Source organism: Eulemur rufifrons, chromosome 17, assembly GCF_041146395.1.
Source record: "Eulemur rufifrons isolate Redbay chromosome 17, OSU_ERuf_1, whole genome shotgun sequence".
Taxonomy (NCBI): Eukaryota; Metazoa; Chordata; class Mammalia; order Primates; family Lemuridae; genus Eulemur; species Eulemur rufifrons.
Window position 1 is genome coordinate 25,883,794 of NC_090999.1, and position 21,744 is coordinate 25,905,537.

A 21,744-nucleotide genomic window follows, 5' to 3' on the forward strand; every position below is an offset into this window, starting at 1 on the left:
CTAGATTAGAGTCTAGGGTCATCCACTTTCTCCAGCTGCAACCACAATGCACATGGTGAGATCTTTCTAAGAGACACATCTGTGGCACTGACTCCAGGGCTGATGACTGGTTTCTTGCTGCCTTCAAGATAAAAATACGTCCTTGTATTAACATTTTAAGGCCCATTTTCAACCTGCCACCATCACGTGACACAATCACTGCGGCATTCGGCACCACGGGTACCACTGGTTCATTTCACAGTTGCTTCCCTTGGTTTCCATTTCACATGTTCTCTTGGCTCCTTTTCAATCTCCTTTCAATCTTTTTCAGTCTTTGCTGAATATTACTTTCAGCCTCCCCTGAAAGCAAATTATTGCTCACATTTCTCTTAGTCCTTCTCCTCTCCCTTTTCAAACTCTACACTTCGGCAACCTTATCCATGGTCTCAGCTGTGGCTTGCATGGAGATGACTTCCAAATCCAAGACTCAAGCCCAATGTCCTTCCTGATTGTTTTGGGCCTGATTCTCTGGAACTGATGGGGGAAGCTGAGTGTCAGGCCAACTCTTGAACAGCAGCCCTGAGTTGAGGCGGGAAGCGAACATTACTCTGGGGGAGTAGACAAGGACAAAGGCAGGACAGAGAACAAAGGGGCAAAATTGACCTTGGAAGGGTGCTGTGGACTGAATGCTTGTGCCCTGCCCAAACTTCACATGTTGAAACCCTACCCACTAATGTGATGGTATCAGTCATGAGGGTGGAGTTCTCAAGAATTGGATTAGTGTCCTCATAAAAGTCCTGAGGAAGCTCCTTCCTCTCTCTGCCATGTGAGGACACAGCGAGAAGACTGTGTCTATGAACCAGAGAGCTGGCCCTCGCCTGACACCTTATCTGCCAGTGCCTTGATCTTGTATTAATACTTCTCAGCCTCTAGAACTGTGGGAAATAAAATGTTTGTTGCGTAATCCATCCAGCCTATGGTGTTTTGTCCTAGTAGCCTGAGCTAAGACAAGGGAGCAGCCAGCCAGGACACCAACCTGAAGGACTGGAGAAAGATTGGACGAGGGAGAGGGGCAGGTGCAGGCAGGTCTACCGTTAGCTCAGGATTGTTCTCTCGGACCCTGAGTTCTCACCACGGCGTGGTGGCTCTTACCCAGGTTAGGGTACTGTGTATAGGGTCAGCAACAATACATATGGACTGACTCCGTGGGACATTGCCAGATCCTTCCACTGGGACCTCCTGGCTCCTTCCTCCAGACTCACTTGACATTTGTTCTCCAGGGTTCTGCACTTGGCTCGCTTCTTTGCACTTCCTTTTTCGCTTTGTTGAGTGATCTCATCCACTCCCATGGCTTGAGATACTATTTTTAGGTTGACAGCTCCCAAACACGTATATCCAGCCTGAACTGCAGACCTGTGAGTTTACCTATAAATTAAATAAGAACCCAAAAGTCAACATCCTCCCAACTGAAGCTATTCTATTCTCCTCAAGCTGACTCTGTGTGCCCTGTGTCCTCTCTGCTGGATAATGACACCACCAGTCATCCAAGCCAGAGGCCACTGGGTCATCTTTGCCTCATCTGCCTTCCTCTACCTGGAAGTCAATTTCGCCTCTTAGTCATCTGTCAATTTGTTCACACTTTTCCTTCTCCACTGCCAATTTCTTGGTTATTCTTCATCTTCTCTCACCTGGAGATTCCATTAGTTTCCTGACCAGTCACTTGTGTCCAGTTTTACAACCTCTCTCTCGGTCAGCCCTCCAATGCTACTCTATAATTTTCTTTTTAAAGTAGGAAGCTGAATCTCTTACTCCACCAAGGACTTCCCATTGCCTACTATCAGGTAAAATTTAAATACAATGCTTGGTACACATTCCCCTTCCTGATTTGCCCTCCTTCTTTGTCTAGGCTTGTTTACAACATTTTCCTAGCAGTACCTCATGCTTCAGCTACAACTAACAGCAATCTCTGGGCCTACCGTGCTGGTTCATAAGCCCATGCCTTCATGCATGCATGCCCACCACCTGGCCTGCCCTTCCCGTTATCCATGTGGATAAACCCTTCAAGCCTCAGTTCCTGCATCATATTCTCTCTGAAGCCTTCTCTGACCTTTCTTTTTTCTCTGCGATCCTTCCCTCCTACATGCCTTGCACACACCTGTAATCCAGCACTAGGGGACTGAACTATATGTCCGTTTTTAAGCTTGTATCTTCCTCACTAAATTCTAAACTCTTCGAGAGCAGGGACCTTGTCTCACAATTTCTCTCTCCTCAGCTAACACAGCTCTTTCAAAACTGTATTGCTTGGAATACCAGTCCTACGAGTTATTAAGACGTATTCCTCAAATGAGAATCTATGGTCAAATAGGTTTGGGAAAAACTGCATTTCCATAATACACATGAGCTCAGAAATCTGTTTGGTTTGGTTTAACTCCATCCCTCCTAAACCCCAGGTCAGGGAAAGAACCTTAAGCAGATCCTGTCACACACACACACACACACACACACACACACGTACGCATGTGTAAGAGACAAAAGTGGAGATGAGCCCAGGCAAAGGGCGAGGTCAGAAAACAGAGCTTAACCCAGGCTACTGGGGCTCTGGAAGCTCCCCATCCCTCCTGCTAGAATAATGGCCAATTTAACTCTCAGAAGGAAAATTCCCTGGTATCCTAATAACTCCAGGGGCTGAGTGTCAGGATTGAATGTAAATATCAAAATGTTTTATTATTCAAAAAAGGTCAAGTCTTCCAGGATGTTTTCTTTTCATATTCATTCCTGTGGTCAGACTCAGCTTTGAACTGGCTGTCCTTCAACTCACCAATGTCATCTATTAGACTGCTGTTGCTAATATTTGCCTGGTGTGCCCTGACGGTCTCCGGTCAGAATGCTTTAGGCTCCCTGAGGGCAGGCACTGGTCATTTACACTGTTGTCTCACAGACTCTAAAAGTCCCAAGCACACAGTGGTATTCAACCAATATTTATTGAATGCAGTAAACACAAGCATAATTTAACACTTCCCATTTGCTTTGAGGCGGCTGAGTTGCAGATGCTATAGCCCAGAGCCTCAGCTCCGGTACTTGGAGCCCCCATGGTATAATTTCTGCAGCTCCTGAGGCTGAGGGGGCACAGCCTTTCTTCACTGCCTCTGCCCAGAAGAAAGGGAATTAACTAGCTCTGTTTCACCCCCAGGTCTGTGGAGAGGAGAAAGGGGCAGCGCAGCATCTCTGACTTGGGTATCCAGCATGTTCCCCCAAAGAGAGCCAACTGTTTTACAGACATGGGACTCTATTTCCAGTTTTGCATAGAGGCAGCAGCACCCAGAGATTAAGGGGCCAGCACAGTGTTCAATGTCTGGGTGGGAATCCTGGCCTCACCACTTGCTGGCTTTGTGACTCTGGGCAGATTACTTGACTTCTCTGTGCCTCAGTTTTCTCAGCTGTAAATTGGGGGTGACAATCACAGTATCTACCTCCTAGGATTCTTATGAGGACTCAATGGCTTACTATTTATGTCATATGCAGAAGCATGCCTGGCATGTAGCAAGTGCTCTATAAGTATTTGTGAAAATGATCCATCAATGTTGGTTTCTGTGCAGGGCCAGGTCCGGGGTGAGACAATGGATAATGGCCAGAGAGTGCAAATTATGTACAGTGCAGACACCTGCTATTTAAAAATAGAGATGAAAGCTACCACTTCTAATATCTGATTCCATCCTCAAAAGAAACTACAAAGTGGTCATTATTTCCATGTTTTGTAGAGCAAACAGGCTCAGAGGTTAATATGCTCAATGCTGCGCAGCTGCACATTAGGTGCTGGAAGCCAGGCTCCGAGTTCACCACATCGGTCCCACTGCCAAGCCCAATTCCTTCCATCAGGCGACACCTTCTCTCGTGGGGGACGTTTGGCTTAGAGGCAACCCAGTACATCCCCATGACTTACTGGTCAGAAAGAGGTTCATAAGCCACTTAAATCATACAATTCACATCATTCCAACCTATATGTTCAGAATTAATTAGTATTTTTATTAGAAAAGTTAAACTAACACGTGACTTTTTTTTTTTTTAAAATAAGAAATAGCAAGTCTCTTCTCTCCTTCATTTTCTCCATCCCCAGCAGTTCCCAAAATCTTGGGTAATATTTCAGAAATGATCTGTGTATTCGTAAACATCTTTTTAGAAAATAATGTATAGAAATGAGATTATACTTTATACACTGTTTCAGTGACTTCTTTGGATTATTTTATATTTATCTAAACCATTTTAAATCCAAAGCTCATTCTTAGAATTGTCTTATAGCTGTTGAGATGTTTTTGGTGAAGGTCCTCTGACAGTGCTTTCGGCTCAGTGTTGCAGCTTAGATAGCCAGAGCCCTTGGTCGCTCTATGCCTCACACCCTCATCTTAGAAGGGGCCTCATGATGTTCCTTGTGCATCTAGCTCTTCCATGCATCAGAGCAGGGACCTGCGGCTTGAATTTTAAAAGGTCTTTTTCACCTATCAGGGCTTTTTCTTGAAACAGGGTCTTTAACATTCAACATAGCTTTCCCAAAATTCCACCGCTGCCCCCACCCCTGTCTTTTGCCCTGTCTGTCTCTCTATCTCTGTCTCTGTCTCTGTCTGTCTCTCTCTCTCTCTTACACACACACACACGCACACACACACACGTGCACTCACAGCCTTTTCTTCCTACTAACCCTATGGAAAATTCCTGCGTTCTACTTCTAGCAGAATAGAGAGCTTACACGAGGGGAGCGGAACAGTGGATCAGCACCCCACAGCTGACTCCCCCTGAACACGGGGCGTTAGAGCTGGAGGCCCCAGAGATGGCCCACTTCCCTTCTCCATTTGACAGACAAGGGAAGCCGTGCCCAGAGAAGATCTGTAACTTTCTGTAACTGCAGGCCAGAGGTAGACTCAGGATTGTCTGAGGACAGGTAAAGTCAGGGGCATAGGGTTCTATGTGGGAGTATAGATGACAGGTGTCATAAACTGGGAATTAATTTAGAGACGATTATGCTGACACTCATAATATTTTTCAACTCATCATTCAAAATATGGGATTGTGTATTAATTATATCTCTCTTTCTTGAGAGGATGCTTCTTTCAGAAATGATCTATGCACTTACAAACATTTTTTAAAATGCATACAAATGGAATCATACTTCCGTAGTGATGTAAACCTCATTGCTCATATTCCCAGTGTGCAGATGTACAGATGAGAAACAGGAGGCAGAGAGAGAGAGAGAGAGAGAGATTGAGAGAAGCTCACCACAAGAATACCCTGGATGCCTGCCTGGGCTTCTGTCAGCTCCACTTGGTTGAATTTCTATTCAGCATTATTACTGAGGTCTTACTGTTAAGAACATGTTCTTTGGGTTTCCTGCTTATCTCTAAGCTGAAGAAAAAGTGGGTTTCTTTTTTTTTTTTTTTCTGTTTGCTTTTCCAACCTTCAGCTTCCATGACCTTAAAAAAAAAGTACACGAAAACCAAGCTGGTCTAAAAGCAGCCTGTTTGCAACCTGATATGAGACCTGGAAGGCGACCAGCTAGACCTTGGTGTAGGGTTCTCTAAACACATTTCAATGATTTTTCCAAGTGGCAATTGGTTTCTTTCCATTGAAACACTTGATGCTGGATTAACAGTACATTTCCTAAACTATTGACAGAGCAGTGGTAAAATGGTAGTTATATAGGTCAGGAGGGGAAGTAGAGAGCTGTGGAATTTTTCTTACTTTGATGCTTAAGCACCTTTTAATATTCCTTATGTGTGGCCAGCTGCATTTTTAAGGTTAGAATTAGTTCACACAAAATTCTCATAGTCCATAGTTTTTATTAAGGTTAATGTTTGATAAACCAGATAACCTCTAACATCACTTTCTGCTTTAAAGTTTATGATTCTCCATAAAAAGTGGTGAATTATGTGAAACAACTCTGGAAAGTATTTCAGCATTGCTTTTTGTTTATTTCAAAGAATCTGCTACACATGTGTAAAAATATATGTAGTAATATTCATCATTTAAGTAAAAGCCATGACTCCCTTTGTCAGTGTAGACATAATCAGTGGTCTTTCTGTATGAGAATATTATGGAAAAATGATGGTCCCTTCCAAGCGTAAGTGGTGGAATTATTTGATTTAGATTGTGGAGTGAGGACTAATCTCAGAGGGTTTTGAAATTGCTCCCTCTCATCCTCTCTAACCCTCCTTTCCTCTTTTATCTAAGGAGGGAGAGTGAGATAGGTAAATACCGGATTTATGAGAGTGGAAGGAAATGCAGGATGACTTTTAAGGTCCTACTTTAATACCTATGACTAATGGAACATTAATTATAGTGTTAAATAAATCTTAGGGAGATTTCAAAGCAAAGCCTGCTCTTTTATCACTCCACTGATTTAATATCCAGGGAGTCCACCCCTATCAAGGGCAGTTCCTTCTCATTGGCTGTCCTCGACAGTCCAATCCAAATATGACATTTCAGTCTTCCCAAAGTGGCGTTCATGTTGCCTCCCAGACTTTCACAAGCCACCTTGTAAGTTTGCCTACAGCTGCCCTAGGCAACGTTCCGTTGACATCTTCCCTCTTCTCCAGGTCTCTGCAACTGCTCCCATCTCCCACCTGTCTGGCTTTGTCTTAGTACAATCAATTCTGGGCTCTCCCACCACCCTCCCGCCGGCCGCAGTCACAATTACTATCTGTAGAGTTTCTCTTGCTGCCTGGCCTGAAGCGCCATCTTCACCAGCACAGCGATCCTTGTCCTCCTTTGCCCATACTCACAAAAGCCACACCTGCGCAGTCATCACCAAACTCTCCACCAGAGCTTCTGCTGTTATCTCTAGACAAGGGTTCTCTTACAGGGACGATCTTTCCCTTCTTACCCCCAGGGGACATTTATCAGTGTCGGAACACATTTTTTGGTTGCCACAACTTGGGGAGGTGAATGCTACTGGCTTACAGTAGGTAGAAGGCAGGGATGCCACTAAACCACTTACAATGCACGAGGCAGCCCCCACAACAAAGCATTATCCCACTGCAAACGTCAATCAACAGTGCGGAAGTCCAAAAACCCTGCTCTAGGAGATAGCAAAGGCCTTTATTGTCTTCTTGCACCTTTGGCAGAAAGACAAAAATAGAGCAAAACAAAACGCAATCTTTCCTCCAGGCACACATTTGGAACCCTCTGTTCTCTTCCCCATGTCTCAGCCCTGGACTGGAGAAAACAAGCAGGATCTTGTAGAACCAGGCTTTCCATTCACCACGTGGGTCCTTATCTCACCTGGGCAGGGGCTGGGACAGAGAGGGTTCATCTGGGCAGAAGAACTCATTCATGCCAGAGGTTCTCAACCCTAGCTGCACATCAGATTCGTGACACTTAACATTTTGTACATGTTGAAAATACAGATATTCAGAATTTAAATCAAATTGACCTGGGATGGGGCCTGGGTGATATCTTTTTAAAACTCCCCAGAGAATACTAATGTGCGGCCAGAGCTAATAACTCTTTGGATTGGCCAACTCCTCAGTGGAGGAGAGAACAGATCTCCCCAGAGAACCGTAGAAAAGTATTCTTCCAGGATCTTCTTGGTGCTAAAAGACGTCTGGCCCTCCAATAGGAGGGAAGTCTTCTAACTGTGTGGTCAGTCTGGGTCATCTGGGCAAATACAGATTATTTGATGCTCTGTGTTAGAGTCTTCCTATACCTTCAACAGGGGCTTATTTTTAATAATAAAAAATTTTTAATATTTATCAAAATCAGAAACAGAGGATAAATCAAAGATTAAAAGCTATCCTCATAATTAAGTACCCTACACTAGCTACTTGCTTGTCTTAGGGAAAAAAATGCTTCTTTCCTCTTTTAGAAAGGTAAAATAATCCTAAATTAAAGCTTTGAGATGAATTATGGCTTATGAAAAATAATGGGATAGTATCATAAATCATAAACATTGTCTCTATGAAATAGGACCTCTCATTCTGTGCGTTTCCTCCCTGTTTCAATACAATAGACTCTGTACAAGGCAAATTAGTCTAGCATTAACCTTGGCATCATTGCCCTGCCCTTACTGATGAAACTGATAAACAAAAGTACTTTCAAAGCTCAAGAATCTTGTTAAATTTTCTGTAACTTAGGTAGACCATGTCTAATTTCTCTTTCTTTTTCGGTTATTTAGCCATACACTTAGAAATCTGCAGTAGAATGATCGGTGGACCCCAAGTCGAGAAGCCTGAATTCTAGTCTAGGCCATAGAACTGCTTTATAAAGACAATTAACTTCTATAGGCTGCTGCTTCATCAGTAAAGTGATGGTATCACCAGGTGTTATGTAAGATCGCTTCCATGTTTAGAAATCAGTGAGAAGGCAGATTTACCTGCCTTGAGAGCTTGACAACCCTCAGTAAAATGAAATGCCTGGTTTTCTGTCCTGGCATATAGTGTGGGAACATGCTATATATCAAACATTGTGTGTGTGTGTGTACATATATGTATATGTACACACACACAAATACATATCTATCAATTAACAAACATTTACTGAACATCCTCTGCAAAAGAAGCAGGATAGTACCATAGAGAATGCAAAGAAATAGTAACTTTATCTCCAAGATTTTCCTATCAAAAATTATAATTTAGTTGGGGATATAAACAGTTAGATAAAAATATTTAGAAGTGCCAGTTGACATGTGATGAAATCAATGGACATTTATTGTACACCTACCGGTTGAATTAGGTCCTAACCTAATGAGTATCACAAATAACAGTTCTGATATGTTTAGGTCAAAGTTGTGACTTTTTCTTCCTTTATATAAACTACAGCAATGCGCTACATTAAAACTTCAGTTAGTGGTGTATTTGTAATGTTGTACTTCTTTTCTGCAGAGGACCCCCAAATTCTATAAACTCAGGCCTCACAAAACATGGCTTTGCTCCTGGTGGGGAGAACCAGGGAATAGAAAGAACATGTAAGCTGAACCCACTGATGGCCTGAAGTCCTTGAGTTTGCAGTTTGGCCGATGGAGTCTCTTTATACTATCTTTGTACCGGATTACCTGGGAGTTGTGGGCAATCATATTCTTTTAAGAAAAGCTTTAATTTTTTAAAAATAGTTCTTGACCGATACACATGTACCTTAATCAGAAACATAGTTCTGTGCAGGAGGTGGCGATGCCCAGGGCAAGGCTAGGAAACCAGCATTCAGCCATGGACACCCCTCCCACCCAGCCAAAGAAGAGAACATCTGTTGACATAAAAAATTGAAAAAAGGGAGAAAGAGTAAAAAGGGATAGGCAGAACAGCTACCAATTTGGAGGGCCCACATGAAAATATGGGTCTCTTGTTCAAAAAATGTTAAGTATGTCAGGGCAATGACAGCAGAGCATGAAGCCACGAGTGGAGTGGAGCCTCCTAAGCACAGACTTCTTGGGCTCTGCCAGTCACAAGCCTGTGAAGTTAGCCCTGGGGACAGGGGTCAACTTAGGGGAAGGGTGCTCACATTTATTGGGCATGTGCTACATTCCAGGCACAGTCAAAACACGTTCACAATTCACTTTATCCTCATAACAACTCTGGGAGAGAAGTATTGACATTTCATAGATCAGAGAAAACCTCAAAAAGCTTAGGCTAATTGCACAAAGTCGTGTGCACTGAAATGGAGGAGGAAGGGAAGGTAAAGGGGGAAGGGACAAAAAGTCATTGCCCGAGTCATGGTCAGAACCAGGAACATTTGGGCTTCTATCATTAAGCTCATTTAACAGAGCCAAGATGTCAAATGGTTTGATTACTATTATTGTGAATTACCATTGAGGCAGTGAACAGAAAATTGAAAACACCATTGTCCTTTACCATTTCCTTGAATCGTTTAGCTCTGTGCTACTGCAGGAAGGTTCTCATTCCAACAAAAGCAGATATCGTTAGAAGCTTCTAGATACTCAGTTTTTGTATTTAGCTACTCTGGTTGGCACAGGGTTAAATGACTACTGCTTCATTTGTAATTTATTTATATTGAAGATGAAATGTCAAGTTCACACAGGGTAAAATAAAGGACTCTCTATAAACATGCAAACACACACAAGCGTTCGCTGCCAAAAATATCCAAACAAACCAAACCAGACAAGAAATATGTCTTCAGCTCAAACTGTACAGTTCTTCCACATGCCTTTTTCAGTAGATGAAAGGAAATTGAGAAATTCAAGACCAAACTCAATCAAATGCTAATTTAATGTTGTTCCTTAGTAGACATCAAGTTTAAGGGAGATTTGCCACTTATCTGGCTTATTTGAGCACGGTGGACACCCATAGTACAAAATAAATCTAATAGGGGATTGGAATTGTCTGGTATTTTGTCAACAATCTTCAGAGTCACATGAATACTATCATATTTTCTCTCATGCTTGTCTATTTACGTGCATCTGTTAGGTAGATAGTGAGGGATTCTGGGTCTCCTAGGGACTACAGTGGGTGCCTTGCATTGCCTTGGTGCTGCCTTGAGCAAGTGCCCTACCTGGGAAGAAGGACAAGGGCAGGCCCCAGACCCCGTCTTGGTGTTGCCCTGCCTTAATCCTGTCTCGACCTGACTGCCATACCTGGGAGAGGAGGAAACGCCCTACCAATCTACCAAACGGAACTTGGCACGCCAACTGCAAAAGAATACAGAGGACTCTCTAGCCCATGGACCAAGAGACATAGGTACAATAGAGTCTAGAAGGTGACTTAGGACAACCTAAGGCTAGGTACCCTGTCATTAGTGTAAATACACTTTGCGGTTCACCTCCCACCAACGGGCTTTCAGAGAGGCTCATTTGGAGATCAGCATGCGCAGTAATACTCTAGTCATATAATTTTTAATTGTCCATCAAAGTGGTTCCATGAACCATGGGGAGGTCCCTATTGGGACATTATAAAACAAGACCCAGACCATAATCAAGGGCTCTTTTCCTATGACAAGGGGTCCAGTCATCATCTGTGGCATATGTATCTTGCTCTGTAAACCTATATCTTGCTCTTGCTCTAAAATCCTATCTTGCTACCCCTCAATAAATTTCACCTTGTGCTAGGCTTACTCTGGTGTGTCTGGTCATTCTTTGGCCAAGAGCACACCAAGAACCGAGAACACAGAACAAGACTGCCAAACCTGAAACATCTATAAAGCATAATTAAAAACACTTTTATAGAAAAGTAAACTGCTTTATTTACTTGCGTATGACATACCCTCACATACTCTTCAAATATGTAGGTGTTCTTAGACTATGTGATGTCTTAGGAGAGCAGCAGGACCCTCACCCCCCAGGATCCTAGAGATGACAGATGAATGTGGGTCTGGCATGATTGACTGTCACCAGGCAGACCCAGTCTTATATCAAGCCCAGGAACTGGAGGCAAGCCCGCATTGCGCCTGTGCCAGCTCAGTGGCCCTTGAAACTGGTGGAACGGGTTTGGTGCCTACTTTCATCTGTGCATATGAAACTTAGAGCTCCCATTGAGAGGAGAGTTTATAGGATTGTGGTTCTGGTATCTTTTCTGAGAAGGGAGGAGATGAAACTGGCATCTTTTCTTTCACCCATTCCTCCCTCCCTGTATAAAAGTAGCCAGCAAGACTGCGAATTATTAAATATATTGCTCTGTTAAGAGAACTTTCCCCTGGTCAAGCTGCTCATTTGCTTGCTAATTGTTCCCCAGCTTCTGCGTGGCTGGACTTCTGGGAGGGTGGTGGTGGGCTCTTCCCTGCTTAGTGCCCCCTAGAAAGGGGGATGGGAGATGGAAATACAGAGCTCATTGCAGAAACAGCACAAGTGACATGTTTAGTGGACACAAAGGCCTGGCCTTCAACCAGGATGAGGAGTTCCGGTTTTACCACAGCCTGGTCAGTAACTGTGAAATGCTTTGACCTACTCCATGCATAAGATACAGCTGAAATCTTGTTCCTGACTTCAGAGGTAGGGAAGACCCTACATTTCATAGGCAAATGACACAATATGTAAACAAAGCCCAACACTTAGTTGAATCAATTTATTAAGATACATAAAGTAGAAAGTTCAGATTGCTGACTTACCTACAGGAAGAGAATCACTAGAAGAACATTCTTTATTGATCTTGCAAAAGAGGAGGCTAGAATATCCTTCTCCTATTTGTTTATGTGGAATGTCACTACCAGTAAGAGTGACACAGCTGGGACGTGGCCCTAGAGCCACTGGCTCCTGCTGTAGTGATAATGTGCCACCTGGAGCCAGGTGGCTGGGTTCAGATCTCATCTCATTCATTTCTAATCATGCCCACCTCTCAGAATCAGTTTCCTCATCTGTAAAATGGGGACATTAATATCATCCTCTAAAGGTGCTGCTAGTTTCCTACCCAGTAGCTCTGCTCTCTTTTTTCCTTCTGAGACTACCATGATTTTGTACAGTTCAGTGATATTTTCAGTTAGAAAAATCTAAGATCTAGTTAGAGCATCTAAGTAGGAAGCAAGGATCATTGTGGGAGGGTATCATAGGTGCCCACACTTTGCAAACTCCTCCATTGGGAACTGCAATTACACATGTAGTAGGCCACTTGAATTTGTCACAGTTCACTGATGGTTGGTTCATTTTTAAAAAAAAAAAAAAATTGATTTTCTTTCTGTATTTCATTTTGGATAGTTTCTTTTGCAATGTCTTCAAGTTCATTAATCTTTTCTTCTAAAATGTCTAATCAGCTTTTAGTCCAATCCAGTGCATTTTTCATATCAGATGTTGTACTTTTTATCTCTAAAAGTTTAGTTTGGGTCTTTATTATATCTTACATGTCTCCATTTAATTTTTTGAACCTATGGAATAGAATTATATATAACTGTTTTAATGTCTTTTGCTGTTGATTCTAGCACCTGTGTCATTCTGGATCAGTTTGTTTGATTTTTATACTCATATTTTCCTGCTTCTTGGAACTTTTTTATTGGCTCGCCAAACATTGTGAATCTTACCTTGTTGAAGGCTGAACGGTTTTGTATTTTTATCAATATTTTTTTAGTTTGTTTTGGGACAGAGTTAGAGTTAAGTTACTTGGAAAGAGTTTGATCTTTCTGAATATGCTTTTTAGATTTCTTTGGTGGGAATGGTATAGTGTTCAGTGTTCAATAATTAGGGCTGTTCGATAATTATTCTCTAGTACTAACGCAAGACCCATATGTGCATTCTACCCAATTTCCTAAGAATCTTGAGGATTTTCGGTCTATATTGTGAGAATAGGCATTATTTCTAGCCCTGTGTGAGAGCTAAACACTATCACTTCTTATTTTTGGAGGTGGTTCTTTCCCTGGCGTCTAGTAGTTCCTCATGTGTCTGCACTTATCAGGTGAATATTACTCAGAGAGGTATTATTTCTGGAGTTTTTTTCTCTGTGGATCTCTCTCCTCTGTAGTTTTCTGTCCTGAGAACTCCAGCCACCTTGGTCTTCCTCATCTCTCAGCTCCATCTCCTCAACTCAGAGCTTCTTCTGGGTTTCCCTTTCCTGGACTATGGCCTGCAAGTTGTCTCAAAGCAGTGAGTTGGGACAATTACAGGACTCATCTTTTTGGTTTCCTGTCTTGCAGAGATCACTACCTTTCTTGCTTGATGTTCAGTTTCTTGAACACCATTTTTTTTTTTTTTTAGGTTTTGGGTTGTATCTAGAGTGAAAATAATTCTAGCCCTTGTTACTCCATCTTAGCTGGAAGCAGAAGTCTGACATCCAGGCAAAATATTTTAAGTGGACATCAGCAACATTGGTGGCATGGCATGCCAAAGGTTTTACTCTTTATTCTCTTTATAGTGGATAGGGATAAAGGAGAAAACCTGATGTGTATGGAGACAGGTTAGGAAAGAAAGAGGATAAGAAAGTTATTTTCCCAAGTTTAGAAGCTGATTTTCACCACTCTACCCACAAATTATTTATCTAAAAATCATTTTTCATGCTGTCATTGGATTTCTATCAAGGCTATCCACACATGGCTTTGAGGTCCCACAGATGCTCAAACTTTTTGCTTAGAACCTATCAGCTGAGTTAAAGCCAGACTCTGGCTACAAGTTTCTCAGACGGTAATCTTTCTTGGTTCCTGTCTACAGGATTAAATGAAGGGTCTTATTCATCTCTAGTAGTTAAACCAAACCATTTGGTACTGTTCACCAGTGGCCATTAATGTGTCAGTGGCATCTCTGTATAAACCCTATCCTCTAACTGTGAAAAGAATACTAATTAGTTGGACTATACCAGAATCCAATTAGCTTTCCCTCTTCTCATCTAATCTTTTAATGTAATGATGTTAATGTGAATTTTAATAGTGATTTATGGTAATAGAATTCCTTTACCTTCTCACATACTTAGGTAACTTCTTTTTGAGGTCAAAGTGCAGCAAAAGCTGCCTTGCCCATAATTCTCATTTTTTCCCATTTCCTGCTATAATATTTTCTATAAGATTTTTAATGTTCTACTTTTAATCATATTTAACTACACCCCATTCTCAGGCTGACTTAGTGCACTCTTAACATCAGACTTCACAAAGCACATGTTTCCTGGAAAGGCAGCTCTTCGTTAGCCAAGAAGGACAGGAAGCGTTCATGTCAGCGCTCTGAGAACCCTCGTCTCCTATGGCCGGAGCAGACGAGTTCACACCAAGTTACATAACCCAGAGGATTCATTAAGTGCCTCAGGCAGAGCAGGGGAACAGTATCAGCTTAAAAACAGCTTGGACATTTCTGAAGGGGGGAAAGAGCCTTGATAAGTGCATCTGATTAAATATTTTTTCTGCTCTGGAACTTGTTATGAACCCTGCTGTTTGTCTTAGTAATACACTGCTTCCACAATCCACACAGATAAGTACCAAATAATTACCAGAAAAATAATGCTGCAGTGTGGGAAATGGCACTCTCCCAGTTGGAAAGAGCCAATGTGTATTCCCAGGCCTCTGCCAGAGGAAAGAAGCAGATGCAACAGTTTTAGGGCAAGAGGAAGGGTCTTGGAGCTTCAGGAATTTGAGGCAGTCATATAGGCTGTATTTAAGAGCACAAGTCCTGGGGCCTGACTGCCCGAGTTCAAACCCCATTTCTGCTACTTTCTAGCTGTACGAACTTGGGCAAATTACGTAACCTCCCTGTGCCTTGATTTTCATTCTTGTAAAAGGAGCGGGAGGGACCCAGTATCTACTTCGTAGGATTGTTGTCCTGTAACAACTCAATTAAAATGAGTTAATACGTGGGAATAGTTAGACCACTGCCTGACATATACAGATGTTAGCTGCCATTATTCTTACTGAGAGATTTAATCAGGGGCTAGAGCTGTGCTGTCCAATATGGTAGCCACAAGACACATGTAGCTATAAAGTACTTCAAGTATGGCTAATGTGACAGATTAATTGAATTTTAAGTTTTACTTAATTCTATTTAATTTTAATTTAAAAGAATGCTTGATTAAATTATTATAATAATTTTAAGCATGTTTGCAATAATTTGGAAATGTGACTTTTTTCAATTGTGAATTTTATGAAATCTAGATACAGATCCAGTATTTCTGATAAAAATATAACATTCAGATTTTGACAATAAAGTATGAGAAAAAATAGAGGCTGTAAAATACTTCATTAATTTTTAAAATATTGAATGCATGATGATATGTATTCATGTATGTATACATGAAGTGATAGTATTTTGAATATATTGGATTAAATAAAATACAAAAAGAAATTAATTTCCCGTGTTTCTTTTTAGTTTTTAAAAATAGCTACCAGAAAATTTAAAATTTGATACATGGCTCATCTTACTGGACAATGCTAGGCTAGATTATGTGGGACCTTATTTGCTATGCTAAAATGATTAGGCTTTATCCTAAGAGCAATGGGAAGCAACAGGACCTAATTTACATATTAGGAAATTTATGCTGGCAGCTATGTGGGAAATAAATTTGAAGGGAAAAAGACCAGAGCTAGGCAGATCAAATTAGTTGCAGAAATGTAGGTAAGAGAAAATCATGGTCTGAATGTGAACAACCGTATGCATGGAGGAAATAGACGTATTGCAACAGTAGATTCTCTCAATAAGGCAGGGAAAGGGGAATCCACATTAAGTGCAGGGCATATGGCTTGGGGAATTGGGTAGATTTTCTGAAAAGGAGCCTAGAGGGTAACGGACATGAATGTAATTTAAGTGTTAAACTAAGTCCCTTTAACAAAAGCCCCGGTTCCTTCAGCTCAGTGAATCAGATTGCAGAGGCTCCCACAGCAAAGTATTGCTTTGGGGGACAATTGCCTGGTTTATTCTTTCCCAGATCTGCTCCTCAATTAGGAAGCACTAACTGAGGTCTAAAAACTCTCTCTATCCATCTCTCCTTTTAAATCAACAACAACCCAGACATACTCCAACATTGTTACTACCATATGCTAAACAAAATTAATAGTCCTCCTTATTTTGTACTCAAAGGGCTTCCAGAATTCAAAGGGAGTACTTTTAAAATGAAGATGACAGAGACATTCCTCCTTAAGAAGCAATGCAGTTCCATGGAAAGAACACAGGCTTGAAATCCAGACATATCTGCTCCTGGATCCTGGTTCTGTCACTTTCTGATTCTGAGTCCTGGCACATGAAAGATTCATGAACAACATTTGTGGAGCAGATGATGTTTACTTAACTCCTCTGAGCCTCAGTTTCTTGATTTGTATAAATGAAGCAATTATTTCCACTATGAAAAGTTGTTACAAGGATGAGATAATCTTGAACATAAAGTGTCAGGCACTTCATTGATACTAATTAAATGATAGCATTGATGATTGTACTTTGGAATAAAATAAAAACAGAGGCTGAAACTATTTGTGGCAGAGCCTTAGTACATTTTGTGTTGCTATAAAGGAATACTTGAGGCTGGGTAATTTATAAAGAAAAAAGGTTTATTGGCTCATGATTCTGAAGGCTGGAAAGTTCTAAATTGGGCATCTGCACCTGGTGAGGACCTCAAGCTGCTTCCACTCCCGCTGGAAGGCAGAAGGGGAGCAGATGGGTGCAGAGATCACATGGCGAGAGAAGAAGCAAGGGGGAAAGATGCCGGGCTCTTATTAACAACCAGCTCTATTAGTCCTGTGGGAGCTGATAGAATGAGAACTCACTCACCCCCGAGGGAGGGCATCAACCTATTCATGAAGGATCTGCCCCCATGACCCAAATACCTCCCCATAGGCCCCACTGCTAACACTGCAGATCAAATTTCAACATGAGGTTTGGAGGGGACAAGCACTCAAACCAAAGCAGGTGCATTTCAAATACTGCACGTGGCCCATCTTTGCCTAGACCACCATTTTGTGTATTTCCAGGGAAATGGAGACATGGCTGGCATAGACCTCCTAAACCTTGAGGTGATCCTAAACCCCAATCTTTTGTTGTGAGCATCAATCTTTGGCCTTCTCTTCACCCAGTCTCTAAGGAGGGCTGTGTTCCCACTAACAACACCATCTTTGTTAATTGTCTTATTTTCCCAGCACTCTTCCCTCTCCTTTGTACCCCCTGGGAGAGAAATCTTAGAAACTCAAAATGCTAAAAAGAGAGGACAGGAGGGATCTGAGCCAGAACAAAGGTCTTGCATTACCCACACACTGACTAACTAACTTGGCTGGTCTTGAAATGGCAACTGAAGCTTTTGAGTATTGGCTGAAAAGATCACTCTTTGACCTGCCCTCCTTTGTGCTCTGAGTATATAGCCATGCTTTCCAAGTTTGGCTTTTATCACAGCTTAAGCAAATATTTTATGTATAAAGTATGGAAAAGCAGGCTAGTTGCTCTTCTCTCTCTTCTAAGAACAATGCAATGCTTCTGAAACATTTTGCAAGAAACTAACACACTCTCACTCACTGGGCTGAAAAGAGAACACTGAAGAGCCATTAAAGAGTATGAGGCAGTCTGTGTCGTGGCACTGATGAAATGGCCAGGACACAAAAAGCTTGCCCAGTCAAGGACACTTGGTGATAATGTTTTCAGAGAAACAAGGCCCTGAACCTTTCATCCATCAAACCAGTGTTTGCAAAGTGGCTCCACTGTATCCTCCCAAGTCTGACCAGATCCTTCTCCTAAGGGCCTTATCATTTACAAAAAGTGACAAAACACATCTTTGATATAAGCAGAAATCAGCTAAGTACTTAACTGCACGATATTGGCTATAAGGGAAGAGTTTCCAGGAAGGGGAATTGATGTGGGCTGATGACGCCGAAAAGGTCTACACGAAGAAGACAGAGGTTAAGCTGGGCTGAGAAGGATGAGTAAGGTTTCAGGAAAGGGAGGAATGAAGGCAGGGCATTGGGAAGTGACAACGTGTTGCAGCGAGTGTGTGTCTTGGGGGAGGAAAGAAGATTCAAAGGCAAGGAGGTGGGTGTATGCTATTCACTCAAAATCTTCAATCTCACCCCGTATTTCATGCAACCCCCTGCCCCATTTCCCTCCTCTCTCAAGCACCACCTAACAATTCTCTTTTGCTAACTTTAAATCTCCTTTTATACTATAGCTTGTATCCACCACCCTTACTCATATATAGACTTAAACCCATTTCCAATGTTTCACATGAGGAAGCTCCAAAAAAAAAAAGCAGAAGATTGTTGTAAGTTCCCAGCATGAGGTTGAGCATGTGCGCACTAAATACTATGTAGTGGCTGAAATTGAATTTATTTCCCTCAATTGCAAATCTCTGAGAAGACTAAAGAGTTTCATAACTGCCATCCTGGCATTTTAAAGAGATGATCTGGAGGTCCAAAAATGCTGGTCACAACTACAGAGGAATCTAAATCTTTTTAAATTTGGGGGAAACTGAAGCTCTGAAATTGTAGGGTACATTCAATAATTAGCATTGAAAAGAATCACTTTGTCTTTCTTTTTCTTCCTCTCTCCTTCCCTCCCTCTCTTCTCTCTCTCTCTCTCTCTCCTTTTCATTCTTTCCAGAATTTTCCACAAATGAGTTCATTCATAAAGAACTGACTTTGGTGACAACATCTTCTTAAAACTGAGGCCTTTGAAAACATGGATCTGGATTGAGGCTTCTGTCCCCCTCCCCATCCCGAAATGACTCCCTATAATTTGTTCAGCTTGATTCCACCCTGAGTGTCCAGGCGGTTGGTGCCCACAGTCCCTTTGGGGCCGTGCAGGGAAGGCGTCCTTCCTCCCCCTGCTCCCAGGCTTGGAGGGGGCTGGCCGGCTGCCTGGCTATGCCAGAAAGTGGCATGACCACCAGCACTACTGTGGTCAGCACAGGAAGAAAATCTCGGGTATTCACAGCTAAACTATGGTTTCAGAGATGCTGGCGACTGAGGCTTGGCTGGGTAAAGGAACCAGAATAGCAGCAGAAATGCACTCTTTGACTCTGCCTCTCCCCCACACAGGCCCTAAAGGAACCAGAGAAAGGATCACGATGTTCATGGCTGGGCTTGGCACAGTCTTAGACCCAGCGTGAGGGCCAGTGCAAAGGCCAGTTTCCTTTGGAGTTTTTCTGAGGGTGACAGGAATTCTCAAGGCCCCTCCTACTTCTAAGCACCTTCTTTTGGCCCTAAGAAAGACCAAGAAAGTCAAGTTCAAAAGTCACCAGATGCCTCTTCCACTGGGAACCACGTGGCAGCACCATCCCCATTATTTCAGCTCACATCAGCAAGTGCCGGTGAGGCTCCAGCATCAGTATCACCATGTCGAGTGAGGACTCTATCCATATTAGTTTGATTTTTTTTTTCTTTCCGATGTTCCTTTTCACAGTGGAAGCAAAGTAGAACATGCTTATGTCACTGGTACACAGATAACTAACGTGCTAAATCCCTGTCTTATTTATGCCCCAGTGATCTAGGAAACAGAGATGAGAGAAGTTCCTCCTTTCTGCTTTATCTTTTCTTTAAGACAAATGGGCCTGGACACGGGCAAATGCATCTGCAGCAAAAGATTAAACGCTGGAATCAGGGTCCTGTGTCCTATGCTCCTTGGTTATTTTTATTCACTTAAGAGAATCAGGAAAAGCACAGGAGGCCCTCAGGACATGAAAATTAAATGTGGCAGCAGAAATTGGCATCTGCAGAGCAGCACAAGCAGGCTGGCCCCATAGGCAAGGCATTTAAAAGGCCCTGAGGCTGCTCTGACCAAGCGGGAGGAAAGCTGGGGAGGGGCCATTTAAAGCGAACAAGTTCTCTCTCTTCTCAGGATCAGCCTGCCCACTGTCCTCCTGCTAAGGAGCGTCAGTAGAGCTTGTGTGTTTAAAGGGCATTCAGTGTCAATGACTGGTTTTGCCTCCATAAAGACTGACAGTTTAAAGAAAATCCTTTGGCAGGATGATTGCAATCTTGTTTGTACCAGAGCAATAGAAATCTTGGTTATAAATATGCAAAGCATAATGAAAAGATTAAGGCTGGTGGCTGGGGTGCAAATTGGTCTGGGTTGTTTACTCCCTGAGGAATGCCTTCCCTCCATCTTTCTCTCCCAGCGCCATCCCACACACAGAGGGGAATCCACAAAGACGGAGACCTTTCCATGCCCCATTCCCTTGCTTCCCGGAGCTTGCCCTGGTGTGGAGAGCCGGCTCTGTGAACGTGAGGATCCGCACGTGGGCAGGAAGGGCAAGCTGCAGAGAGGGCAGGGAAGGACACGGGCTCCCTGACTCAGGACCGACTGGCCTGGTGGGGACCAGGCTTGGCATAATTTTTGGCCAAACAGAGTGGGTTGCTGTAGAGCTAACCATGAGTTTGGGTCTGTTTCAGTGATCTCTGAGCGATAAGAGGAGGTCATACGGTGTTCACTCCAGCCTGCATGTGCGTTCTTAGGGCCAGGCCAAATATATTCTAGAAGAGGGCAATTAAATATGTGATTAGGTCCGAGGGTTGGAATTTTGGCTCCATCATTTATGAGCCCTGGGTCCTTGGGCAAGTGGCTTGACCTGTTTCCCCTTTCTCTGTCCTGCCAAGATTGTTATGAGGACAAAATGAGCCAATGAATGTAACACACCGTGCATAGGACATAGGGGCTGCTCAATGAGTGGAGGCTGTGACTAGAACGTCCCAGCCAGGGTACAGAGGGTGGTTGATTGGCTTTCCAGGAGCCCGAGTTCACTTAGAACCCCTTTCCTGGCTTTGCGCTGCTGAAGCCTCTGGTGTTCAGTCTCCCATCAGCCTGGGCCTGCTACTGCCAGCAGCCGTTCTTACGCTAAGTCTTCACGGGCACCTTCCTGCCCCCGTGTGCAGCTGCACCTCCTGCCTGCTCACTTTCCTCAAGGAGACGGCACAGGCTCTAAAGCACCAGAATGAGGCGGAAGCATTTCCTCCTTCATTCAATTCAAAGTTATGGTGTAGATCTTCAAATACCAGATCCCAGGGATTTCTTAGCCTACATCGGTGAGGCCATTTGCACATGGATACCTGGCTTGTTTCTGTAAGAACCAGGCCTAGAATTTAATGTCCTACCTGAAAGAAACAGAAAGCAAAATCTATTCTATCAGGACAGGGAAGGCCTAAGGCATGGTGCAGTACCCTGGTGCAAGTAGCAGCTGGGGATAGTTAGCACCCTAAGCCAAGATGGGCCAGAAAGGGGGCAGCTATAGAATGGGGCAGGAGGGACTGCCTGTCAGGGGCTGTGGTCTGCAACAGAGGGTTGCAGCCAGCCTGCAATCACCTTGCAAAAAGGAAGCAAAGGGAATACATACCCCAGCCTCACTCTCCCACTTCCCTTGGGTCTCCTGCCTGTGCTCCCCACAGGCGAATTCAACAGGAGCTGGAGAGTGTGGGACCCACATGACAATCCCCACGGTTCAGTCTTCCCTCCCAGGGAGGAGAGCAGGG